At 43.7% G+C, this 19472-nt stretch overlaps 1 long non-coding RNA gene across 1 annotated transcript; it reads left to right on the forward strand.

Annotated features, from left to right (window-relative positions):
• Positions 1-3045: 3045 nt before the first annotated feature.
• On the forward strand, positions 3046-16206 carry LOC109282869 (uncharacterized). The gene is made up of 2 exons (XR_002089901.2): positions 3046-3231; positions 15785-16206. It is a non-coding gene; the product is annotated as an uncharacterized LOC109282869 (long non-coding RNA).
• Positions 16207-19472: the final 3266 nt, after the last annotated feature.

Raw genomic sequence — 19472 nt, forward strand, 5'->3', positions numbered from 1 at the left:
TTGTTTAAGTTTAATCATCTTTGCCTTGATCTTGGTTGGTGTATTATTTAAAAGCAATTCAGCATGACCACGGTGTTTAACCTATTGGCCAAAATGGGGATGCATTGGCAGGGCCATGTGGGGAATGTCTCACTATAGCTGCAGTGCAACCAGAAGCCCAGGACTGTCTAATCATAGAATTATAGAAAATTAGGGTTGAAAGGGACCTCAAGAGGTCATCTAGTCCAACCCCCTGCTCAAAGCAGGACCAGCCCCAGTCATATTGTCCCAGCCATGGCTTTGTTAGCCAGATCTTAAAAACCTCCAAGGATGGAGATTCCACCACCTCTCTGGTGATCCTGTTCCAGTGCTTTATTACCCTCCTAGTGAGAAAATTTTTCCTAATATCTGACCTAAACTTCCCTTGCTGTAAACTTGAGGCCATTGCTCCTTGCTCTGTCATCTGCCACCACTGAGAACAGTCCAGCTCCATCCTCTTTGTAACCACCTTCAGATAGTTGAAAGCTACTATTAAATCCCGCCTCAGTCTTCTGTTCTGCAGGCTAATAAGGCCAGTTCCCTCAGCCTCTTTTCGGAAGATGTAAGTCAAGACTTAGACCCTGGGTTAGATGATTCATGGAGCCAGACCTCTGCTTATTGTAGCTGAAGCAAGGGATGTGAATTACTGTGTGTGGGCCAGTTAGCCTCTGGAATAATTTAGGGAGTACAGAAAAGGGGCCATAGAATAAGACAGAATACAGATCTCAGTGAAGTGACGTAAGGTAGCACCGACTGTGTTTAGTTTGGGAACTAGAGAGCCAGAGCCTGCTCAGAGGTTCTGCCTGTGCCCAGAAGCTTGAATAAAGCTCTCTCTCTTAATTCATTATAAGACAGATGTCTCTTCTGTACCACACCTTTACTGCCTCTCCTCAGTTTATACTGCAGCAATAGGGTATTCTGTCTTACTTCTAAGACCATAAGCCCTACCCACCTGAATTAGACATGTTGACCCCACAGATGAGATGGTGAGGACACCAAATGAGACTGAACTGTCTGCTACCAAGATGCCCCACTGATATCCAGTTGTAGTGCTACAGCTATTTGGTTTCAGTCAGTCGGATACAACCCTTATCATCATGTGCATTAAACTAGAAAATGTTAAGAGAAAAAGAATAAAAAGTGGCTTGTGCTTTTGTTTAGAAACTGTTTTCCATCACTACCCATTAAGATGAAATGTCAGAGAGCAGCGTATGAAGAAAATCACGTGATTGGTCTTGTGGTATCTCCTGGAGGTCGTGGCATCATTGTGCTAAACACTGTACAAACATAACCCACAGGTGGACCTTGCCTGAAAGAGCCCCTCTCCCCCTCCTTCCTGCTACACTCTCTCTCTCTCTCTTCCAAGCTTCTAATCTTAACACAGATTTAGCCATGGTGTGAACCTCTTATAGACAGATGGGCTGAGTCCACATGACCAGGGGCATGCCCACAAATAGTAGCTGCACAAATTTGTGCTGCTACTTTGTGCTGCAGCGCACTTCCCTTCCTGTGTGCTTTGCAGTGGGAAATATTGTCCCTGGGTCTGCCTGCTCCCCCACCTTTCATAGATTTCATAGAAATTAGGGCTGGAAGGGACCTCGGAAGATCATCGAGTCCAGCCCCCTGCCCAAAGGGCAGGAAGTCAGCTGGGGTCATAGGATCCCAGCAAGATAAGCATCCAGTTTGCTCTTGAAGGTATTCAATGTAGGAGGAATCTTCACGTTCAATGTAGGAGCAATCTTCACGTTCTGCAGAGCCCACATGCTGAGGCACCCTGCACCCCAGCTAGCCACTCCCTGCCTGGTTGGGGCACAGTGTGGCTTGACATGGGGGAGCAGGCAGCCTTGGGCTGGGTGCTCCCCTGTCTCTATGCCTCAGCATGGGAGCTTCACTGTGGAGCCCCTGCACTGAGGCATGTGTAGCCTCCATGCTGGGGTGCAGTGTGCCTTGAGACAAGGAAGCAGGCAGCCTGCTCCCCTATCTCAAGGGACACTGTGCCCCAGCCAGGCAGGGAGCGGTGGCTGTGGCGCAGGGTGCCTCAGTGCAGGGGCTCCATGTGCCTCATACCAGTGGAGACCCCATGCTGAGGCATGTGGAGACAGGAGAGTAGACAGCCCAGGGCATCCTGCTTCCCCGTCTTGAGGCACCCTGTGCCCCAACCAGCCTGAGCTGCCTGTTCTCCTGTGTTTGCATTTGTTCTGGTGCTCACCACTTTGGAATGGGTTGCACTGCTTTGTTTCCAGGACTTTTTTTTGTTACCGGGAAATCCCGGTAGCAAAATTTGCCCTGGCCTGCAAATTGGCAGTGCTGTGCATTGATTAATGTGCAACTTGTACCGTTTGTAACACTGCAAAGAGGTTTACAGTACCACAACCCATGTGTCTGCATGTCTGGGCTGCATCCAGATGTGCAGGCACATGTGGTTTGTGTGTCAAATATCTCTTTGTGGCACCAAAAACTGCACGCCTGAAACTTTAAAGCATGCCCCGCACTGCGTATTGAAAGTGCAGGGGCAAATTTTGCTACCGGGAAATCCTGGTAACAAAAAAACACGATGAGAAAAGGAGTAGTGTGGCGCACGCAATAGAAGAATGAGCCAGCAGACAAAAAGGCTTGGTCCTGCAGGGAGATGCTTTGGTTGCTGGCCAGAGTGTCTCCACTCCTTCAGTTACCCCCTGGCTCCTTCAGCATGCTGGGAGTCAGCAGGAGTGGCGAAAGGGCAGTTTGCTTGAAGTGGGGCAATTTGCAACCACAGCAAAGTGCACATGCAGGGGCACGTACTATGGCAAAAAGTAGTGGCACAAATTTGTTTAGCTACTATTTTTGCTGCTGCAAATGCACACCCCTGCATGTGGGGACGTGCCATAAAGGGCCACCTCAAGAGCCGATTCTTTTATCCCCTTCTGTGTGGAAGGAGAAGTCCACAGCCTCTGGTGAAAGTTAATATATCACCTGTAAAAAGAAATGGGTGAACAGATTTTCTACAAAACCCCACCTCCCTCCAGACTTCACCAGGTGTTGGGACTCATCAAGTCATAAGTTTAAAGAGGCCTTAACCTGCCCTCTGCTGGGTGAAAGTGATTGGAGAAGGGGGGGAGAGTAAAGCACAGCTTGTTGTCAGCCTTCTACCTGCTTTCACCTGCTATTTATTGCAACTGCGGTGAGCTGTACAGAACAGAACTTGGACTGAGACACCCTTCAGAATCTAACCTTGTGAGTTTCATTCCCAAGAAAAACTGGTTTCTGTATGTTTGTTAAATGAATAAGTCCATGCTGCCTTTTTTGGTGTGTGGCAGTGGGGGGGTTTTTTAACCCTTTTTTAAAAGCAAGACTCAGGTTTTTCTGCTCAGTAACTCTGTAGAGGTTGATTTTTAAAACTCTGGTTTTAGTGCATGGTCTGTTCTCAGTTGAGGAACCTTTCATAGAAAAATAAATGCTTAAGCCAGGGCTGTCCAACTTCCAGGAAGCTGGGGGCCACATGCTTCACCTGGACCAGGTGAGACATGGGCTGCAGACTGCACCCCCCAGGCTTTCACCCACTGTGTGGGCAGCCTAGCATGCTCAGCCTCCCATTGCCCCCCACCACACATACAATATGGACATCCTGATGCCCCCAACAGCAGAGGAAGTCCAGTTCCTACATGCTGCACACAGAGCAGCCCCCTCTCCTCCCAGCCATATGCATCACCCACCTGCATTGTGGGTAGCCTTAGTTGCATGCAGCATGAGACATCCCTGGCCTACTGCCAATCACTTAGCTCAGGCACGGCAACCTTCTCCTGCTGTGTTGCCCTGCCCCCAGGAGTGAGGGCAAGAAGTAGAAGCCAGAGGAGGGAGGGGGACCCTAAGGAACCTGGCTCCAGTTCAGGAGTAAAGGTGAAGGGGGTGATGGCAGTCAGATGGGAGCCTGCAGGCTGTATTCTAACCCTTTGGGGGCTGTGTGTGGCCCATGAGCTGCCAGTTGGAGAGCCCCTGTACAGCCTGGACCACTCCTTATTGATCAGATACAAAACACCTCTGGGAAGATGCTTAGTGCTGTCAGAGCCATGTGACTTCAGCAGCACTTGGGAAGGTTCATAATGTCAGAGGATCATGTCCTTACCTCAATGGGGATAAATAGGGTCCATGGGTATAATTTCAGGGCTGGATTGTGACTCAGACCACATGGTTGTGCTAGGGAATGAAGGGGGAGAACCACCTTACACTGTCCCTGAGTCTGGGCAGGTGGGAGGAAGCAGGACACTTACTTGCTTCCTTTCCCCCCCACAGCAGATAGGCAAGGGGCAGGTGGGTGAGCTGGGAATAGGTGAAGCCTTGGCTTCACCTTCCTTCCTCCTTGCCAGAGGAGCAGAGCAAGCCTGACTCAGGGAATAGTTGGGGGTGGGTGTCAGTCAGCAGCGAATTTCTGCCCTACAGAGGGAGGAGGAAGCAGGTGAGGGAACCTGACTAAGAGGAGTGTCTCTGCATCACAGTGTCTCCTGTGGGGTGACTCATGGAGGGTGTAGGACTGACTGTGCCAGTAGTTACACCCCACACACAATGAGTCCTTTGCAGGGCATTTAAGCAGCATGCATTTTTATTGATATTATGACCACTTTATAAAAATCCTTAACTTAATAGGCAGAAGCGTTCTTTTTTCCCCTGGGTCATGGGGAACATAGCCTGCATGCCATGATAGACATCTCCTGTCCAGAAGCCAGGCATATTTTCCCTTTCTGAGATTTGGATTCTTACAATTGTAATTCTTTTTTTGTCTCCTCTTATCCCAGTTCATTTCCTTATTTGCTACTAGCAGTGCGATAGCACATAGAGCCCCTCTCAGGGACTGGGACTCCTTGTGCCAAGGGCTGTACACACACAAACATTTTGTTGTGTACAAACACCTTTTTTCATCATGCATTTCATTCCCTGAACCTTTTGGTCAGCTTTTCCTGGCCATTTTTTCTCTGGCAACAAGCCTCTGGTCCTTTCCTCCTCCATTTCCCTCCTTTCCCTTGTTTCTCACTCATCCTTACCCATTTTAACTGATTTTTATTAAAACCTCCAGTCTAAAGAGGCTGCTGCTGCCCCAAGCCTGATGGTCTTTAGCACTGCAGAATCAGTCCTTCTGAAGGTAGAGCAGCCCTCTAAGTGACTGACAGAAGGCGCTGATTCTGGCTGCACTGATTCAATAGCGTGTGTGGGATACAGCAGCAACCGTATTAAGAGGATTTAGAAAAAAGATAAGACACAGCACTGTGCTTCGCTTGGTAATCACACGGCATACAATTCGGGGCTGTACTGGGAATTTCAGGCCAGTTGACAGGTACACAGCTCTGATTCAATTGTCCTTATAGCCCCTTATTAGCTAAAATAAGGGGCAACTGGAATTACAGATGATTTCTGGGTAAATGCTTAGCTCTGATTTTGAATGATCTCTCAGCAATAATCCAAACCTAATCCTCAATATAAAGAGGATGTTTTAAAGACAGCTCCATTTTGAGCAGGCCTCAATAATACATGGAGGTCCTGATTCACAAAATAGAGGAGAAGGGCAAAAAAAGCCATATGGCTCTGCAGTGTCTTTTCAGGGATGAATAAAATTAGGGAAAGTACCTGATCACATGCGTGTAGTTTCTTACGAGAAGATTAGCTACTTGGTAATTATTTCTTGAGGAGAATAATTTTACACTACGCTGACCAAACCATATATGAAAGTTTCCAACAGGTTTGATGTATCTCGAAATTAAACAAATCAAAAAAAAAAAAATCCTTATTATGAATCAGGTCATGTGATATTTAGTTAAAAAAAAAAACAATATTTTTTTCCCTAGAAGAAAAAGGTGCAAACTGGGGAGCAATGGGAGGGAGTTTAGAAGCAAGGAAGCAAGCTAAGAGCTAGTGCCTTCACAGTTATGTGTGTGTGTGTGTGTGTGTGTGTGTATGTGTGTATCTCTCTGTGAAGGTACTAGTTCTTAGCTTGCTTACTTCCTTGCTTATTTCCTTCCTTCATATATATAGTTATCATAGGCAACTGGTAGGGAGGGCATGGGGGGGGGCATGTGCCCCCCCTTGATAGGGCCATCCTCACCACTGGTGGTGTTTGTGGGTGCTCGCCATCTCGACCGCCATCGCCACTGCTGGCGGGTGCCCCCCAGACTCAGGAGGCACCAGTCACCCATCCATCCATCTATCCATCTATCTTAATTTTTACCATCCATTGGGGTACTCAGATGTCCCCTACAGTGCAGCTCTAAGTGCATCCCAATCTATGATGGATATATCTTCACAGCACTGTTGTGAAAGAAGAAAGTACTATTTTCCCTCCGAGCTCAAATGGGAAACTGAGGCACAGAGATACTGAGGGTTTATAGAGTACAAGTCTATAGGGTACAGGCTAATGGTATGCAGGGAGAACCCCCTGCCATGTCTGAGCTCCAGAATTGGCAGTGGTATAAGCTGTGTCAGCACAGCACAGCACAGCACAGCACAGCACTGTACAAGTATATTAGCTTTGCTGAGAATCGTGGCATATTAGCTCAGTGCAGCACAGTGCTAATGCAGATATATTGCTTCCAGTTCCAGAGCTAGCATAGGTGTCAATGTAGCCACTGGCTCTGTGGCATATATACCTGGCTCAGATTATCACTGCACAACACTGACTTGAGTCACAGGGTCACAAAGGAAGGCTGTGCTGAAACAGAAAAGTGAACCCAAGTCTCTTGAATTCCAGGCTTCCACCTTTACTACAGTCCTGCTTTTCCTCAGAGTTCAGCATTATGAGAGCCAACATATTAACACTTGCACTTCCCAACCCAAAATTCTCATGTTCTTTATATAAATGAGTCAATTAAACCTCCCAATTCCCATGTGAGACAGTTAGGTATCATGATTACCATGTTACAGATTGAATAACATGCATACTGCATCTAATTCTGGTCTTATTTCCAGAAGTGGTTATCTTAAAGTAACTTCATTGAATTACTTCTAATAAGTGAGACCAGAGATGTTCAGGGACACTAAGGCCAATTGTGCTCAAAAGAGTCCAGCTGAATTCTGGGTGTCTCATTTTGGTATGAGACCTACAGCCGGATTTTCAGGGGCTGATCACTCCTAGCATCTACTTTGTCTAATGAGCACTCAGGTTTCACAATTTATCTCCTTCTACTAGTGCTTCAAATATGGGGACTTCATAATCAGAGAGAACACATGAGAGTTCAATCCTGCAAAAATTCCTTGTGGTAGTAATCCTTATATAAGACTATTGAGGTCTTACTCTTCTAAATGAGGAAACTCAGGGGAGTGAGGGCTACATCACCTTGCCCTTCAATACACTGTATGAAAATATGTTTATAGGTCTGATCCTTTCTTTTTAACTTAAAAAAGAAAAGGGTCAGGCCCTATCTTTTTGGACATTTGCTACTATCTCACAGCTACACCTTACTTAACTGCTCTGAAACTTACAGGGATAGGGATTTTTTTAGCTATGCAGTGGAAAAATGTGTGAAGTATAATGTTATTTGTGGATCATAATCAAGTTTTTCCAAACTACCAGGCAGAAATGGACCTGCTGCCAGGTGCCACTAAGGAAAATGTAATCCTCTTTCCCAGCAAATTCTGAGAAATCAAATAGAATTTCCATAGTTTTTTTACTCATTTGTTCCTTAAAAGAGGCAAAGGAATCTGTGAATCAAAAGGATTTCCATCTCAAAATTGCTTTGGCAACCGGTGGTTTGTAATTTAAGATTAAGTGATTGAATTTCATGCAGTCTTACTTAAAATTTACTACCCCTCGTGCCATCACCACATGGTTGCTTTTTTTTTTTAATTTGAACATCTTTAACATCAAGTACAAGTCAGTTAAAATGCCCAATCAGCTAGGAGGTCACAAAATGTACTTAATAAAGACGTCTTCACAACAACTAGATTTTCTTCTCATAGCCTCAGGAAGCTACCAGGGAATTTCAGCTTCTATGCAATGCCAGTGCCTAAGCTCATACTTCCATCAAGCTGTACAACTGACTGGAGCCAAAATGCCTCTTTTTCTCAGTCACCTGAAGCCAGTGCTGATTCACCTGCTCAAACCAACATTGTCTCTCTCTTATCTGAAACTACCTATTGCAGAATCAGAGTAGTTTGAAAGCTGTCATCTCGCCCCCTCCTTTACTAAATGTCTCATATGGAATGTGGTAAAATCAGATTTCACAATTCTAGCTCAACAGGAATATGGAAATTAACAGAGCTAAGCAGTAAATGACCTTTACAAACATCTGGAGTATATTAGAGGTTTCTCATCCACCTGAGGTGTAATGCGACCACTTTTTCATAATATCATTATACTAGAACTTTGAGCAATCATCTCTTTCTCAGTGTCACACAACCACAGATACTATCAGCAGGGGTACTCAAGCTGGAATCCTCTTCACTGTTAGATTAGAAAGGGGGTAGCTGCCACTATGGATGTCAGGGAGGGCTCCAGGAACTCAAACTTGTGGTCCTCACTTTATCTGAAATAGCCCAAATTTGGTGACTTCTTGTGCATGCTGCAAATAACATCTGCTTGTCAGGACTTTTGAAACTGCTGAGGGTATGCTTCCTCTAACGTAACAGAATTCCTGTTGAAACAAAAACGTTGCTGCAGCTGGAATTTTAGCAGTATTAAACACCAAGAACTTAATCCAGAGAGGTGTTTAGGTGCCTAATTCCCATGGGCTTCAAAATGGGTTCTCTTTAGAGGCTTCCTACTCCTATTCAGTGATTTCATTGTGAAGTTGCCCCCTTTATCTGTGAAGTTGCCCCACTTATCTGTTGCTGCCCCAGCTGTTATTGTAGTAATTATTCAGTGACCCAGGTGTAACACTGTAGAAGAGAGAGGCCTTGTCCCAAGGAGCTTACCAGCTCAATAGAAAAGACAGACACAGGGCATAAGAAAGAAAGTATTAGCTTCATTTTAGAGATGAAGTGCACACCAGGGAAATCATTTGTGCTAGGCCATACAAGAAGCCCATGGCAGAGCTAGGGACAGAACCCAGTTGTGAAGCCACAGCTCAGTTGTCTAACCCCAAAGCCAGCTCTTCTCATTATATCGCCTGAAGTCAGTGTCAGTTCCACTCCCTGGTGTCCCTAGGCTCTTTCACATGTGGAATCAAACCAAGCACCTAGCACAAGTGGGCCCTGGTCCTTGTGTTGGCCTCCTAGACAATACAGGACAATCATAAGTCACTAGTGAAAATTATAAATCAGATACATTGGTACTGTAGCATCATTCATAGGGACAATATGAGAAACCCTTCTTACTGGACATTGAAACCCAATAAGAGTCTTTTCTTCCCGTTCGAATCAATTACTCCAAGAACCACTAAGGCTTAAACTTTGGAAAATTCAAGGATGGAGAATCATATCATGATATTTTCATTCTAATGTGATTTACTCTAAAGTTAGAATGCAAGCCTATACATACTCCCCTCCAAGTAATTTCCATGACAGTATCTATTAACCATAAAAATACCATTTGCTAGGAAGTATCAGCCTTCTTATATGCTCTGCAGTCATTGCTACCAGATGCACACTTACTGTACTGAATAAATAATAGTAGTTTATAATTAGCAATGGATACAGGACATGGTCTGTCTGTCTCAGAGACAGAGTGAATTTCTCAAACTGAGACACATATGCATATAGGTATGAGATCTATTGTGATTATTTGTCTTCTGAAGTTGGAATTCACTAACACTTCACAGAAAGAAGAACAGAGCTGTTATTAGGCTAATGGGTTCATTGTATGCCTTATTAGAGACTGCAGTAAGTCTAAAAAGAGATAAAATATCAGTTTTCTTTTGCTGTGATCCAATAGAAAATACTTTGTGTCTATTCTGTGGTTTATAATGGATTTTGAAGTACATTGTTGGTACCGTGGAATTTCCTGCCATTATAGAATCACAGAAAACCTTGCACTTTGTGTACATTCCCACCTCTGCAAGGAAATAACATGTTCACCTCCTTTAACCAGATCACTGCTGATGACTACAGACTCCTGTGGGACAAGGTGGCAGCATTCAGATGTGGAACATGTTTAGTTTGGGGGTGCAGGTCTGAGGCTGAATCAATTGTAGCTTTTCAATTTTCAATCAGCTGCAGCACAAACTTCACATGGTAAAAACAGACATAGCATTTGAGTTGGTTCTGACTGATCCAAGTCAAGACCTGGAAGCAACATAGCTTTTAGATTCAAAACAGATGTTGGATTTCTCCCAGGACAAAGCCTTTAATTCTGAGATCCTACAGACATAGAAACTTACTCTCCCATTTTAAGTATCTGTGAAGTGCTGAGATAGCACTGTCCACTTCCCCTCCAAGACTAATTTGTGTTAATTGTCACTCAAGCTGCATTTGTAACTGTCCCGTGACTGTTTTGATGTGAATTAAGGTCCCGGACAATCACACCCAGGATAAACTTGATGTCTATTTTGGGTATTTCACTGGTATTTAAAGTGGGACAATGGGCTTGTACCTCTTTAGGATCCTAGAATAAAAGACTTTGTTTTAGGAGAAATTTGGCCTATGTTTTGACCTACAAGCTTCTCTCAAGAGACTTCTTATTTTGGTAGGATACTCTACTTGACCACTGGAAATGGTGTCAGGCCACCTGTTCCTATGAAATATTCACCATTTAAGCCACATCAGAAACAGAACTGGAAAGAAGCATGCACCCAGAACTGCAGGGCTCTATTGGGTTTATGGATCTGCTGCTATAGTTTGATGAGGTTCAGAGGTTTGGGCTGTACCACCTCTCTATTTTTGCGTGTATATGTCTGCTGGATTCACAATGCTACAGATGAAAGTAGAATGTGGTCATCTGTCTTTTACTTTCCTATGACACTTGGTCATACTTGCTCTCAATTACAGCACTGTAACTCTGTTGAAGTTAACAGAGTGACTGTGGACTTTCAGAAACTGGAGCGAACAAAGTCAGAAATTGGTGAAGCAGTCATAAAGACCAGTGCTACAGAACAATCTGGATCATTTGGTAGGCCGGGCTGATCTAAACAGAGCATGCTAACAAGGCCAAATAAAGAACAAAGAATATATGTCCCACTTATAGGGTGGTGGGAGAAGAGCATATTTTAGAAAGCAGTGGCTCTGAATTGGACTAAGGGTTTATGATGGATAACCAACTTCACACAAGCTTGGAATGGGACGTGGTAGCTAAGGCAGCAGATGTAACTCTTGGATGTATATTGAGGTGACTAGCAGGTGGGCATAAGAAGGCATTATTCTTACCATTGCACGTGGCATTAGTGATTCAAAGACTGGAACACTGCATCCACTTCAAACAGGATGCAACTCTACTGACTTTGATAGAGCTACAGCAGTGTAACAGAGCAGAATATGGCCCCATGTTCATACTTTAACAGGGATGTCAAACTGGAGAAGGCTCAGAAAGAGGATAGAAGTATGACTGGAGACTGAAAAACCTGTCTTACAATAAGAAACTGAAGAAGTAAATTTTAGTCACAGAAGCTTAAGGTATGATGTAATTACAGTCTAAAAGTACTTATAAAGAGAAAGTATTTCTGACAGTACAGAGCTCATTGTCTTTAAACAAAGGGTATTAAAAGATTCAAAAACTGGAAGCCACTGTGTGTATGTGCGTCTCCCTCCCCCATACCTTCACACTGGCCTGGGGCATTGCAAGTTCTGACTTTTAAATACTGCCATGTTATTTTAAATGAGTGCATGGGATGAGTTTGTTTATGATTAAGGGATCTGTGATTAGCAGGCAGATTTCCAGCTTCCTAGTAACACTTTAATTTTTTGATGTGGTAAAATTGGAATGAAGTAATCTCACTAAATCTTAAAGGCCTGCAAAAGTAGATAGGTTACATTAGTGGCAAAAGAGCATCAGTGTCTATATTTGTCTAAAGGTGGAAGAGGTCTAATGCATTGGCAACAGTGTATGGGATGAGGTCACTGTCCCAGGGGAGCTGGGGTTGCAGGAGGGCCCCAGGCCAAAGGAGAGCCCCACTTACCTCCCGCAGAGCCCAAAGAGCCGGAGGAGATGTGCGCGGCAAAACCGCCATCACGGATGATTAGCCGCATGTATATTCAGCTGCGGCCGAGCAGCGTGGGCGGGAGACGCTGCCCGGCGGAGATAAAAAGCTGCCCCGAGGATGTGGCAGGGTGGCAGACGAGCAGAGGCTTGGGGAGAGAGCCCTCACCCGGAGGGGCTCAGCTGCTGCGTCAGGCAGCAAGGGAAGTCGGGGGCGGAGTCAGGAGAGGCTCCGACAGTAGAGCCGACAGGGTCGGCAGTGACGCCAACAACAGAGCCAGCAGGAAAGCTGGCAGTAATGCCGGCAGAGAAGCCGGCAGTGAGGCCGGCCACAGAGCTGATGGAGCCAGCAGTGACGCTGTCAGTAGAGGTGGCAGCAAAGCTGGGAGCGACGCCAGCAGAGGAGCTGGCGGAGACGTCTGCAGCAGGGATGACTGCAGAGCCGAGAGAGAGGTCGGTAGCAGTACCTGCAGCAGAACTGGCAGCGGCACTGGTGAAGGAGCCGGTTACAGACACGGAGAAAGCAGCGTCGAAGCACGCCAGCACGGGGAACAAAGACTGAGCCAGCGTTAAAGCTGTGGAAAGGAGGTAATGGGCATGCCCGACGGGGTCCCATCAGGTTTCGCCAGAGGGCGGCCGAAGACCCAAGGAGGGACTGAGCAAGGGATGGACGTGGCCCACTATAGCCCTTGGATAAAAGGCTGGGACTCAATACCCGAGGAGGGCAACCCGCCAGGGCTGTGGAACCTGGGCTCCGGGGAATCCATGAGGCCCATAGACCAGAAGCACCCTTCGGGGCCTCCTGGCCCAGTAGCTTAGTACTTTAGTTATTATGGTGGTGGGATTGGCACGTCAAGTCACAGGGTGATTAGTATAGGGTGCTAGGGATTCGGATCGGAGGAACCAGGTCCGAGGACTTCGAGGTCCATACATCAGGGCCCAAAGACTCTGACATGTAGCTGGCAAGCCGTGGGAAGAGGTTGGGTAAAACTAAGAATGCCTAAGGGGCCCGAAGACCGGCAACCCAAGGTGGCGAGTGGCCGGGGTGTAGGGGAGGTCGGAGTTCTGTGAGTGCCCGCTGGGAGGCGCGACAACCCTGGAGACTGCCTCGAAGGGGAGCCCCTCCACTGAGGTAACATTCAAAGTCGTGGCAGGCGAGTCAAGGGGATCCCCTGATGTCAGCTGGGGTAGTCTTTGGGGTGCACCCGCAAGCCCAGGAGAGGCATGATCAATAGTCCGGGCTAAGGCTGCACAAGAGCGCCTAATCGAACAGAGGCGGGCACAGTCACTTTCCTTAGGCTGAAGTTTACACATGCTCTCATCTCAGCCAGCACCACAGCATGTTCTAGCGTAGCATAGATGGCTTATGAATAAACACATAATTACTTATTCAGCTGCATGTAATATTGAAATCCATGTAATTTTTGTGATCACCTACCAGTTAAACAGATTCATAGGCATATTCTTGCCGAAAATTTGATATATGGTGCTAGTGAACTCAGTTATGCTTCTTGTTTGGGAATATTAAGGATCATTTCCAACCTGACCAACTGAAAGAAGGAATAAATATGATCTTGGTACATTTTTATCCTGAGTACATGTGCTAGGACTCTTGAATTTGAATAAAAATTGATGGCCTTCTGTTGACTGCAGATGATGTCCAATTTCAAAATTGGGATCTATACTGTACTCATCAGGGTGCATCAAAGAACTGACCAAATAGCCTGATTCCACTTCAGTAGAAGCTTGGAAAATAATTGATCAGTCTGTGGGCATATCCAAACATTCATTATTGCACTGTAATTATGGAGCATTAAGTTTAGTACCTGTAATAACAGGTACTAACTTAATGTGCTCTAATCGGTGCTACTGCACAGTAGCACTGGTTTATGTCTTTTAGCTGAAGCTAATGCGCAGTAGACTAATTCCACTGCACATTAGCTCATTAGCATGGTTTTTGCCACAATGCTCTAATGTGCTGTAGAATTAGTCTACTGCGCTTCTAGCATCTTATGCAGACGTGTCCAGTGACTGGCTTGTTACAAGCTTCAGCATTATATTGGACTACCGTGTGCAGGGTGGATCTGCCAGATCACTTTAGCATGGAGTATAACAGCATTATGTTATGAAAATTAAAGTCAAGTTAGCGTCCACGAAATGTGTCCAGCGGACAGAAATGGACAGCGAAGTCTTTTGTTCAAAGAACAGATTTAGCAAAGATACAGAGAACATGAGCTTCCATACCATCAACATGACATGACAGTTGAGTTTTGTGGTAACATGCTTTTCTATGAGCATGGAGAGGAGGGATAGCTCACAGTTGGTATAGCAACAAATGAATGATCTCAGTTATTTTTGTGAGTGAAGGTTAGTGTCAGTATGTATTAGATTCCCTATATAAAAAAATTAAGTTGTGATTAAGGATATAAATGGATATCAATTACACCAGATAATTTTGTTCAGAGAATTACCGCATAGTAATAAAAATGAAAACACTTGAAAGCCTGGAAAGCTCAAGGTGATTGGTTTTGTGTGTGCATGTGTGTGTTTTAGACATTTTTGAAATCAGGAATTTCATAACTAGTGTTCCAAAAAGCAACCTGAACTTAGACACCATTCCAGTATTCCTTCCCACTGGATTGATGCTAAGAATGGAAAATTGCAATTCACAAGGGAATAGAGATTTCAGTTTTAAACATCTGTCTTTGCAAGCTAGATCCTTTTTGAATTTGTGAAAGTAGAAATTTTCAGGTGAGATTTTCTGTGCTTGGGCCCTGCCAAAAAGTGGATATTGTCAGGAAGTTTGGAGCTCTGAGAAAGTGTATAATAGAAGCTGAGTTGTTAATTTGACTACAGTATTTGCTTCCATGTATGTAATGTACCGCCCTGCTTCTGCAAATATAAAGCCCTACTCAGAAGTGGAAGTCCACTGACTTTTTGGATAGGTTTCAGGGTCAGGACCTGTATCTGAACACATGCTTATGTTTGAATAGTACCTAACACACTGAGCCCACAATCCTCATGACAGCCTTTGGACATTGCCACTATGAAAGCTATAAATAATAAAATAATACCATAATTTAAATAATTCCTATAGACAATAATCACATGGGCTGGTAGTGGTGCATGACTGACATATCAAGGATTATATTACATTTCCCTAGAAATGTTAATTTTAACCACTTGATTTTGCATGCTAAATATAGTTTCAATTTATAAAATGTCAGGTGAGATTTTCTATCTTTGGCTTTGGCCCCCAAAATAGTAATTTATACAATGATATATGCATGGCTGAAAGACAAAACATTGATACTATTGGCATTAACAGGTGAATCCAAACTGGCTGATAGCACACAATTGATGTTAGATTCATTTATTTATTTATTTTTGAGCCAGAGGTAGGTGAGATAAGACAGAAAACTATGGAGTTTATTTCTGCCTTGAAGGCACACCTGAACCAGGAACGAGCTTTATTGCTTTGCAGTGCATGGAAAGTACACTTGAACTAATGCTGAAAACCTGACTGATACATACTTCATAGTTAATCTGGTTACTCAGGGTTTATTTCACAGTCAGAAGTTCTTATGGTGGAAGGGCGTCCTGCTGGGTTTTACTAAGCACATGACTGAATTAATGAATGAATGAATTCAACCTACCAGACCAGATTTAAACTGCTTACTAAAACAAAATCTGCTTTTCTCCCTCTCTTTCTTTTCTTTTATTTATTTATTGAAACAGACAAGAAAGAAGAAAGCTCAGGTGGGTGTGTTGAAGGAAATTAATCCAGAAGAATGACCTTTTGGAATGCCTACTTGAAACAAACCTTAGACTCTTAGAAAGGCCGAGATCTCTGGTAGAACCTGGAGGTACAGTGCGGGCTTGCTTACATGACATGCCTCCTACTGCCTGTTAAGAACTGAGAGCATGGACCTAATTTTGTGCTGAACATTCACAACTCCAGCATGCATCGGTGGGAACTGAAGGACACATCTCACCTCTGCAAATCAGACCCAAGGTATCTCACCACCAAGTCAGCTCTGGTGCTTCAGAGGGGAACAAAAAAAAATGAATTCCATGAGTCAGAAAAATAATAAATTAACAGCAGCAACCAATTTCCTACTTTTAAATGGAAGGAAATAAACCTGTATTGCTCTGCTGGAGGAATTGCATTGTTTCTAACTTTTTAAATCTAGGTTGCCTTTGATACTTAATGGTTGTCAGATTTTAATGGGTGCTTGTTAACAGGAACTCTGAAATATTTTGATTTATTTGACCATCAGGCAGATTTCCAGCCTGCTGTTGTGACTGTGGGTTTTGTATCTTAATAAGAGTTCTAACAATGCACGGCAAGGGATATTTAAGGTAGTCCATAGATTTTTACTTATACTGTCCTTGTCTGGTTGAAACCATAGCACTAAGGAGATGTAGGAGCAGATTTATAAAAAAGTAGAGAGAGAAAGAAGGAAGAACCATGTAAATGCATGACCCCAAATGTCCTCCGTGAACCTGTTTTAAATCATTGAGATAATTTAATAATATCTTTTGTATCTCCTTTTGTGTCCAAATGTCTGGACTCCTTAACAGCACTGTCTAACATCTGTTGGGAAAGGCTAGGATTTAAACAGTCATCTGTTCTTTCAGAGACTTTGAGCTGTCTCTGATTGAGCATCATGCTCCACCTTAAAGAGCACAGGCAGGGCAACACAAAAAAGCTTATTTGTCAGTCCTCTTCTCACCCCCTCGCTAACCACTACTATAACAGAAATGAACATCTCGCTTGGAGCCCTGCTGGAATTCAGACTCATTGCAATGGGTTAACATATTAATACACTAAGCTTTAAGGCAGCAAGACACCTCACCAGCCTTCAGAGTGCACATCGATGAGAAAACTAAATATGAGACAAATTTCACTACCCCAAGGTTAAGACCTGTGGTAGTAACACAAAAACATGCTTCATTCTTTGCCAAAGATAGACAACATCCTTGTAGATTCATTGCAGTCCAATTTTTTTAAAGACATATTTCTGTGTGAATTTTATAGCTCAACAAAGCAAGAGACTTTGCTGACTCGGTCCACATATAGCACAACCAGGTGCTGTATAAGCTTCTCCCATAGAGTTCTACCAACCCAATCCAGTCTTCCTGACCTTTAATGCACCTACTTAAGGCCAGTCCTCCTTGCCTCTGCTATTCCAGTCCTCAGCATATCCTGACCAGAGACTGGTAGTTACGGAGCATTCTGCAGCGCTTTCATGCAGAGGTCAGATGCTTACTAGTACAGTATTTGCCAGATTCATTTTCTTGCCTTGAGACTTGGTCCAGAATTTGAATCCAGGTGTCCAGAGGTGAGTGCATAGTAAATTAAAACATTGCAGTGCTTCATGGTTTAACTCTTGCCTGCTTGAACTTTACTCCCTGGGGAAGACAAGGTAGAGTCAATAAGAGCTTATATTTATATAGCCCTTCATCACACCAGAGAGACCCAAAGCACATTAGAAACGAAAATCTGATTTGACATGAAGGTTTCAGCTACCTAGTGAAATGAGCAACTGAAGAAGTTATCTGTTTGGACCCTGAGAAGGTCACGGTAGGGGTTATTTAATGTTCCTTGGCAGGGAAATTCAGCACAAAGGAGATATTAAAAGACTGACCGAACAAGCTCCCCAAATGACATGTGTGGAAGCTACTAAAGCAAGGCTGTCCACAGTGGATAATTTTAACTGGTATCTTGGGGCAGGACTTCAGTAAATTAAACAACCATAGGTTTCTAGGTTTTACAGTGTCCCAGCTATCAGCAGGAGGCAGTATTTGAGAACATAGGGCTGTGAATATTTCTTGCCTTCATATCTCATATGTTACATCCCTGGGGCATAAATACAACTTGTATACACACAGGTGAAGAGCAGTATACAGCCTAAAGGTGAGCCAGAGCTGGAAGCCCAAGTAGCTGCACCAACTTTGGAGGATGTACTTAGAATCTTTCCAGCTGGGATTTTGTATTCAAAATGACAGCAGCTACACGCTGTATTAGTAGCAGCTTCCCACCTGTATAGAGATGAGGTTTAGTTATAAAGTATTACGTTAATCCAAATAGAAGGAAGTAAAGGCAGGGACAAGAACTATGATTCCATGAAAAGAGACATAATGACCAGTGCAGGAAATGTTTTAGAAGCAGCAAAAGATGTAACCACAGGGGGAAAGAAAGTCTCTACAGGGAGACAACATTCTGTTGTGACCCCCAAAATTCTTCAGCTAGTTGCAGAAATTATAATAGAAATGCTAATTAAAATGAGCTGAAGATGTGGAAGTCTAATAAAAGAAACTCAGTTTGTCCAGGTCTGGGTAACAAACAGGTAAAAGACAGTGTTGCACTATAATAGCATTTATCAGTCTGACTTACTTAAAAACATTGTTTATTTGTGAAAATGGCACAAAATAGAACGAGAACTTTAATTAGGACAAGAACTATGGCCTAGCCATACAGCTGAAACAGAAAAACACAACATCCTGTCATATATAAATAAATAATGGCCTGAAACGAAAGCTAATTAACTTGCAATAAACCAACTTAACCACTTAGGGGCAGCGTTAACACAGAGTTAACATGCAAAACAAACCTGTATTTTATCACCTGGTTAATTTAATATGCACTGTGAATATTCATAGTGTATCAAATACTGATACATCAATGCTGAATGATGCAATCTGTCAAATCCACGAACAGATGATAATAGGAAAAATTTAGAAGCTGCCCATGCAGTGCTGACTTTGATCATTCAGTGTTGCTAAACACATTTATAGACATAGTGCCTTGCTTCCTTTACTCTCTCAGGGTCATAGAGTATGTTCCATACCAAGATTAAAACATAAAAAAGGAAATAGAAAAAAGGCTTCACTTAAAACATAGAAAAAAGATGAAATAGAAAAATTTGTTTTTAAGAGATGCTGCTCTTGCATGCAGGAGTTGAAAAATGCATTTTATCTCTATGGACACATTCAGAGTTCATAGATTCATCGATTGTAAGGGGCTAGAAGGGACCTTGGAAGATCATTGGGTCCAGTCCCCCTTCATGAAGCAGGAAAGACAACTGGGGGTCAGATGACCCCAGCAAGGTGACTGTCTAGTCTCTTTTTAAAGATTTCCAGGGTAGACGATTGCAACACCTTTGCTTTGCATAAAATTATTTCCCTTCCACCACACACACACACACACACACGCATGCACACACAAACAAACCAGTTTTCCTGAATTCTTCCAAAATATGCCTTGCATTATGAAATTGCCAGTGCTGTGTGGGGCATGCCTATCCTGAAAAAATGTATGTTCTTTACTTGGGTTGAATAATCCAAGTTAGCTATTTTAAATTAAAATAGCCTTCGTGACAAGGTAAGAGGCTGTTAGCATGGGTGAGTTAAATCCCAGCAT

This window comes from Alligator mississippiensis, chromosome 1 (assembly GCF_030867095.1).
Source record: "Alligator mississippiensis isolate rAllMis1 chromosome 1, rAllMis1, whole genome shotgun sequence".
Classification (NCBI taxonomy): domain Eukaryota; kingdom Metazoa; phylum Chordata; order Crocodylia; family Alligatoridae; genus Alligator; species Alligator mississippiensis.